The sequence below is a fragment of the Eschrichtius robustus genome, chromosome 4, assembly GCF_028021215.1.
Source record: "Eschrichtius robustus isolate mEscRob2 chromosome 4, mEscRob2.pri, whole genome shotgun sequence".
NCBI classification, from domain to species: Eukaryota; Metazoa; Chordata; class Mammalia; order Artiodactyla; family Eschrichtiidae; genus Eschrichtius; species Eschrichtius robustus.
The window spans coordinates 64,043,196-64,050,601 of record NC_090827.1 but is presented as its reverse complement, the minus strand read 5'-3'; the positions used below and the strand labels follow the sequence as shown (position 1 = coordinate 64,050,601).

Genomic DNA, 7,406 nt, shown 5'->3' with positions numbered 1-7,406 from the left:
TATTAATTACAGCTTAGCACTGAAGGAAGGTTTGGAACCAAATCTTTGGAGCAGGTTGTCAGTATGTGATATTATTTCTCTTGGGCTTTATGTGTTTTGGTGGCTATCCTCAAAGATGCAGTTTGGTCAGTGACTTCCACATGTATATTATATATATAATATGTATTAATAGGCTTATATAGGCTTACGTCATATACCATGCGGCTCAAATCCATTAAGAGGCTTCTCTCTAGCAGTACTCAAAACATTAGATGGTGTCTGTGCTGACGGTCTGTTTATAGCTTAAGGGTCTACTTAACTGATCACGATGGGGCTGGGTCATTGATATATTATTAGTAGTATGTGCTTGGCAAAGGGGACTTAAACTCTAATTGGCCTTAGGAACACAGTAAATACAATAATCCATTTATATCCTCAAGAAACTCCCTTGGATGGCTTAAAGATGTTTCCCAAACTGCTTGAGGACGACAGAAGTCCAGTGACATAAGCGAAGGACAAGGTTGAGAGCCGTGCTCTCCCCAGACATCCTCTGCTAAAGTTGTACGATGTCTTAATACTGTGTGCTGGCAGCACTCCCTCTACCTATATTCCTCAAGTTTTATAAAGTAGCGTCAAGACTGACCTGGGGCTGGGAAATGCCAGCAACTTCAGTTCTGCAAGAGAGAATAAGCTCTCCCCAGCGGGGAACTCTAGCGAATAGGACAAAAAGCTGGTCCTCGCAGCCCGCTCAGGGCGTGAAAGAGAGGGAACCCAGGAAGGCGAAGGCAGCGGGTCGGGAGCCGGGTCCTCGGTCAGCTCCAGCCGGGCGCTGCGCGCAGAGCCGGGGCCCCCGGCAGAGGCGGTGCGGCCCGAGGCCCCTCCCCGCCGCCGCCGCCGCCGCCGTCGCCGCCGCCACCGCCGCCGAAGCCCGGGCTGCTGACGCCGAGCGGCGGCCCGGAGCGGTGGGGGCCGGGCGGGCGCGAGCGAGGGCAGGGCAGGGGGCCGGCCGAGGCCAGTCGCGGCTTTAAATATGGATCGCGGGCTCGCGCTCGTGGCACAACCTCCGCCACCGCCGCTTTCTCCGATCCCCCCGCCCTCCCCGGGCTCGCTCCCGAGGGGCGTCCAGGCCGGGCACCGCCGCTGCAGTGTTAGTTACTGGCAGAAACGTCGGCGATCCCCATAAATATGCAGGAGCTGCAGAAGGCAAAGTAGAGTAGACGCCCGCGCTCTCCCACACTCACTGGCCGCTCACCACGCGGGCCGTGTAGATATCTACCCACCGCGCTATCTCCCCCCTTTTCTCGCGGGCCGTTCAGGTTCCCGTCCTGCCGGCTCCGAGGACCCTCCCGCCCCAGCGCCCTCGCCCCGTCCTCGCCTCCCTCCGCTCCGGAGTGCGCACCCACCCGGGCGGCAAAGTTGTGACTACTTGGGCGCGGGTGGCTCGCGCTCCGCTCGCTCCGCGCCTCGCACCAACTTCCCGCGGTTCGGCCCCGCCGCGCCCCTAGCCCGCGCCTCCGGGGATCCCGCGGGCTCCCAGCTTCCAGCCCCGGCGGCGCGCCGGGCAGCGCTTCGGTGGCGGCGGCGGCGGCGAAGGCGGCGAAGACGGCGGCGGCGGCAGCTGCAGCCCCACACTCAGCCGCCAAACTGGAGGAGCGACGGAAGCCGGACCCCAGGAGGTGAGCGCCCGGCCGGGGCCGGGGAGGGAGGGTCGGCCGAGTCCCACGCCTCCCGGCGGCGGCGGGCGCTGGGGCGGCGGGCCCGGGGCAGGTCCCGGAGGGGGCTCAGGCGGCCTCTGGCGCGCGCCGGGAGGGAGAGAGAGGTCAGTTGCTGGCCGGGCATCCCCGGGGCTGGGCGCTGGCGGAGTGTGCAAGACGAGGACGCGGAAAAGTACTTTTTTTCTTCTTCGCGTTTAGAGGAAGAGTTTGGGTGGTCCTGTTTCTCCCCCAGTGTAAAGCCTCAGCGCGTAACCCGGCGTTGCCGCCAGGACTGGGGGGCCACTGTACCCCGCGGGCTGGGCTCCGGCGCAGTGACACGTGTGTTCCTGTGAGCCTGGGTGGCCCCAGTGTGGCTGGGCACCTGCTTGAGAGGGTAACATCCCCAAACCCACTAGCGGGGGAGGCTTGGGGGGGGGGAACTTTAGGTGCCGCCGAGACCGCGGCCCCCACTTCACTGCCAGCTCCGAGATGGAGCATTCACATCTTTCCCTGGCACGCCGAAAGCGGGGGTGAGTCAGGCAGATTCTCTGCAAGTGGCACGCACACAATTATTTGCAATGGATTTGGAAAGGGTAGGCAGAGGTTAAACTGGGATTTCTCTTGGCCGGCGACAGTGGAGCTCTTCCTCAGGTACTGGGCATCATGTGCGTCTTGGCAAGAAGAGGTGATTTCTTTTTACTTAAGTGCATTTTACCCAGCCTTTGCCAGTCCGTTAATAAGAGTCACCAAAGGAAGGCAGGAGTTGGGAACTACATCAGCAAACTGCAGCAAGCACCACAAGCAGGAAAGTTATTAAAGAACAAAAGAACAGCAACAACAAAAAAACCCGGAACTTGACATGAGAGATGGAGAAGGAAGCCATTCTACCTCTGTTCTACCATCGTAAACCATTTAAAAAAAAAAAAAAAAAAGTTCCATGTAAAACTTCTGTTTTGTCCACCCCTCATTCCTTCTCCAGGCCTTGCCTTCATAATTGGCCTGCACCAGGCTCTTTCCAGGCTTGACGATAAAGAGCACTTTATAATTCTGGTTTACCCTCCTCATTTCTTTTCCCATTTCACTTCAGTGCTGGAGAAAGTTACTCCCAATGGGAAATCATGAACACTGGCCTGTGCCAAACACACATTGTCTCAAATCCTGGAACAATTCCTTTCCTAAGAGACACTGCATTGTAACATATTTCCCTTTTTCTCATGTATCTGGGACTTGGAGTTCGAATACTACCTGAATTAAATTTAAGTGTACATTGCTCAATAGGGCTTAGTTTTTCATTTTGATTTGAATAGATTGTTCAAAGCAGTTAGAGCAGTATTCAGTAGCTTCTTATGGCCAATGTAATGTCTTTTGAAAAGGTTTCTGACTTAAGAACTCTCTTCCTTGTATCCATCACATTAACATTTAAGTAATTTTCATGGTCATTATGGCACTTAGATTGAGGTTATTAGTATAACTTCAATCAAAGAAAGCATGTCTACTTCTTTTTCTATAGCTTTAACAACTGGGGAAAAAAAACTTTTACTTTCATTTTAAAGTTAAATGTAGTGATAGGATTCTGTTCTCTTTCTATTACATCTTGAAATTGAATAGTTTTAACTTGATCTCAGAGTCTCTGGTAAGATGACAAAAAACTCCTACATATATGGATAGAGAGAGGAAAGTAGTACTCTTATGAACTCTTGAGGCATAGGGTATTTATCAGAGTGGAGGTGAGAGGGATAAGATGGGATATTTTGAAAGTTCCAGGCATGTCTACCTTTGTGAAAACAGAATACTAAGAATCCCCCAACATTTTGCATGAAGCTGTTTTCAAAATGAGGTTTTGGGTATCATTTAATGTTTAGGGGTCATTCTGGAGCCTTACTAAAATATATGTATCTCTTTTAGTTCATTTTGTTAACATAAAATGGCTTTAAGTGTTTGAATGTTAGTGTTATTAGTTTAGCCTTTTAAATGATTAGAATATGTTTTGGGTTTGGAACAGTGTGTGAAAGTAGTACAGGGAATCATATTTAGAGAAAACATTGTGATAGAAACGGGTAACCTTTGGGACAACTTCCAGCACACTCTGGTGGTAATTTCTTTTTTCACTTAGCTCCGGCAAGTATAATTTTAAGGTTCTGATCCCTTGTTCTGATAACAAGGTGGATAGTCAGGCCATAGCTTACATCTTAAAGAAAACACAGCACTTAAGGAAAGGAAATACACATAAGTTTTTGAATCATGTAGATAATCAGGTTTCTCTGCCTGCCTCTGAGGGCGCTGCAGTCCGCGAGGACTACTGTTGTTAGGGGAGAGAGTCCTGTGAGAATTCACTGCTACTTAAGTGTGGCAACACACATCATCTACTTGTTTTGGAGCGTTTCTGTGTTCGTTTTTAATGTGAATAGAAGCCAAGACTGGAGTTGATAGCTATAAAGATTGGGAGTGGAAAGAACAAACTGAGAAGAGAAAAATCTAATGATGATGAAAGTTTCTAAGGAGGTTTTCCTTGATTGCTAAATGGAAAGAATCAGGGCACATGATTTGATGGGACAAAAGAAGCTGTAAGCGGAACACCTATCTTGGTTCTCACTGTTGCTGCAGTTTCTCAGGCCAACCTGTGATTTATGACATTTATCTATGTTCGGGGAGCCATTTAGCAAAACACATAGTTTAGGAACATCCAGGAAGTTAGTAAGACTTTTACAAAACTAAACTAGATCTTGCTGCTTTCAGGAACTTTTTGCATAATGCAGGAATTCTAAGGGAGGGGAAGCATAATGTTTTTTTCATATAAGGTCAGGGCTAAGTTGTATTTCACATACACTTTTGCATATCTCCCAAGAGCTAAGCATTTGATATGTTTATGTCACAAATAGAAAATATGCTGCTGTCCTTCTAACATTAAGATGATATTTTATATCCCCTGTAGCGCACACCGTTAGTTATTTTTGCAGCAGTGGAGATGGATTCTTTTAACCCACCTTTTACCCAGTTCTTTTGTCTGATGTACATTTACACACATGCACATGCACAGGTGCACGAATAATACTCATTTGTAGAGGTAGCCGATTTTATTTTATCTGAAACCATATTTATGACTGTCATAATGATTTTGTGGCAATGACTTTTATTGCATTTCTCTAGTCTCAGCAGTGAAATGGCATTTCAAACAAGGCATCAAAAGGACAGCCAGCTATGAATGGTGATGGATTTATTTACCTGCTGTGACAAAGAAGAGAGAAAACTTTTTCTTCCAGTCTTCTTCATGATATTCATAATTTCATCCCTCAATGATAAGGTCTTACTTGCCTTTGGATTAAGTTATGTGTTCGAAAAGATGGTGATAGAACTAATAATGGTGAAACCATGTACATCTATAGTTGTTTTCAGAAGCCAAAACATCCATCTTTTTCTTCTTCCCTGCAAATTAAGTAGATGTAAGGGATTATCATGCTTGTTGAAAAGATGAGGAAGCTACGACACAGCGAACTTTGTATGCTTTTCTTAAACTAAGCGGAAAATTATTGGTGGAGGTGGGAATGAACATTTCATCTTTGAACTAGTGACGCCTGTTTATTGAATGACTGTTATCAAATGAACGAGTATTGTTTTAGTCACAGCTTTTAAGATACTAAAGCAGATGAACATTGATCCTGGTGTAAAGTGAGAGTTTCCGTTCCTGTAGGTAATTCTGTTCAGCGGAGGCACCCACCTGTCTCCTCTTTAGTTCAGATCCTGCAGTGCCCGCGGGTGAAGCTTTCAGTTTGTGTGTGCCCGTTCTAGCTCCAGGCTTGAGAGCTAACTTTTGTTTTTCATGGAGAATGGATACAGAAAGAAGTTACACGAAATTAGGATGTAAAAGGAAATAATCACCAACTAGTATTTCAAGGTTTTTTTTTTTTTTTTGACTTTGTGGATTTTGTGTGTGTGTGTGTGTGTGTGTGTGTGTTTTCTTTTTAACATCTTTATTGGAGTATAATTGCTTTACAGTGGTGTGTTAGTTTCTGCTTTATAACAAAGTGAATCAGTTGTACATATACATATGTTCCCATATCTCTTCCCTCTTGCGTCTCCCTCCCTCCCACCCTCCCTATCCCACCCCTCTAGGTGGTCACAAACCACCTAGCTGATCTCCCTGTGCTATGCGGCTGCTTCCCTTTGTGGATTATTGTGTAGAAAAAGAGTATCCTTTGTTTCACTTGAATTTCTGTATTGGAAACATTAAAAAAGTTTTAAATAAAACTTTTAGTATACTTTTTTGGGGGATTTGAAAAATCAAAATTAATAAAAATACAAAATGAGAAAGGAATATATTCTTTGAAACTGATATGATGTTCTATGAGTGACACAATTAGAAAAACTGTTCATAATGTCTTGGGTAAGAAGTTAGCAGTTGGACTAACAATGCAGGGGACACGGGTTCGAACCCTGGTCGGGGAAGATCCCACATGCCGCGGAGCAACTAAGCCTGTGCGTCACAACTACTGAGCCTGCGCTCTAAAGCCCTTGAGCCGCAACTGCTGAGCCTGTGTGCCACAACTACTGAAGCCCACGCACCTAGAACCTGTGCTCCACAGCAAGAGAAGCCACTGCAATGAGAAGCCCATGCACTGCAACGAAGAGTAGCCCCCGCTAGCAGCAACTAGAGAAAGTCCGGACGCAGCAGTGAAGACCCAACGCAGCCAAAAAAAAAAAAAAAAAAGTTAGCAGTTTCTTTTCTTTTTTATAAATATATTCACTGCCTGATATTCTCTTATACTATTTGCAAATAAGTAAACTTGTGGGATCTGGAATTTTATGTTTGTTAATTCTAGCTTTGGCCTGGACACCTAGTATTCACGGATAGGGCCTAGTAACAACTCCATCTATTTGGAACTCCTATATTTGGCATATTCTTCAGCAAAACAGCCTCTGAGCAGGCAAAATAGAGGGTTAAAAAAAAAGACATCATTAAAGAGGATTCACTTTACTTATAGGACATCTCTCAGATTCTGTTTACTCTTTTAATTCAGATACAGTTCCAGCAGCTGATTATAACATTTCTAATCCTACAGCAAACGGTAACCTACAAATTAGAAGATAGAAATGGCCTGATATTGGCAGTTGCATGGATAACAGTGACAAGTGCCAGAGAACAGCTTGGTAGTAAAGGAAGAGGTAGACTAACTACTAATAGCAGATGTAAGAATGAAAGGAAGCCTGGTGGTTTGGACTCTACGCTGCCCTGATAGCATCACTTCATACATTCCCTTCCCCCTCCTCCCCTTTCTCCTTCCCATCTTCCTATCTATTTACATTTTTATTGAAATGTAACATGCGTATAGAAAAGTATGCATGCCATTAAATTATAAGTAAATAGCTCAGTGATTTACCTAAGTGAATACAGCCCTGACCCAGCACCAAAGCCAAGATGTAGACCATTGTCAGCAGCCAGAAGCCCCCTCCTTCCTCCCTGCCAAGAGTAGCTTCTCTCCTGACTTCTGGGACTGCAGGTTACTTTTACCTTTTATTGAACTTTCTACCAGAAAAGTTGTATATCCTTGTGCCTGCCTGCTTTTGCTCAGCGTTATGTTTGTGAGAATCATTCACGTTTTGTGCATAGCAACAGTTTGTTTATTCTCATTGCATTATAGTGTTCCACTTTATAAGAATGCCACAATTTATTCATGATGGACTCTTGAATAAATTCACTCTTGATGGACATTTGAGTTTTTTTCCAGTTTTTGGTTA

The 7,406-nt window shown here is 45.9% G+C and overlaps 1 protein-coding gene across 2 annotated transcripts in view; it reads left to right on the top strand.

Moving 5' to 3' along the window:
* Positions 1-1,584: 1,584 nt before the first annotated feature.
* SLC4A4 (solute carrier family 4 member 4) overlaps positions 1,585-7,406 on the top strand; it is a 346,852-nt gene continuing 341,030 nt past the window's right edge. Inside the window, exon 1 of one of the 2 annotated variants that reach the window (XM_068542846.1) lies at positions 1,585-1,655. The gene's annotated coding sequence lies outside the window, so the exon portion shown is untranslated. The remainder of the gene's footprint in view (positions 1,656-7,406) is intronic. The other variant, XM_068542845.1, reaches the window with a different exon arrangement.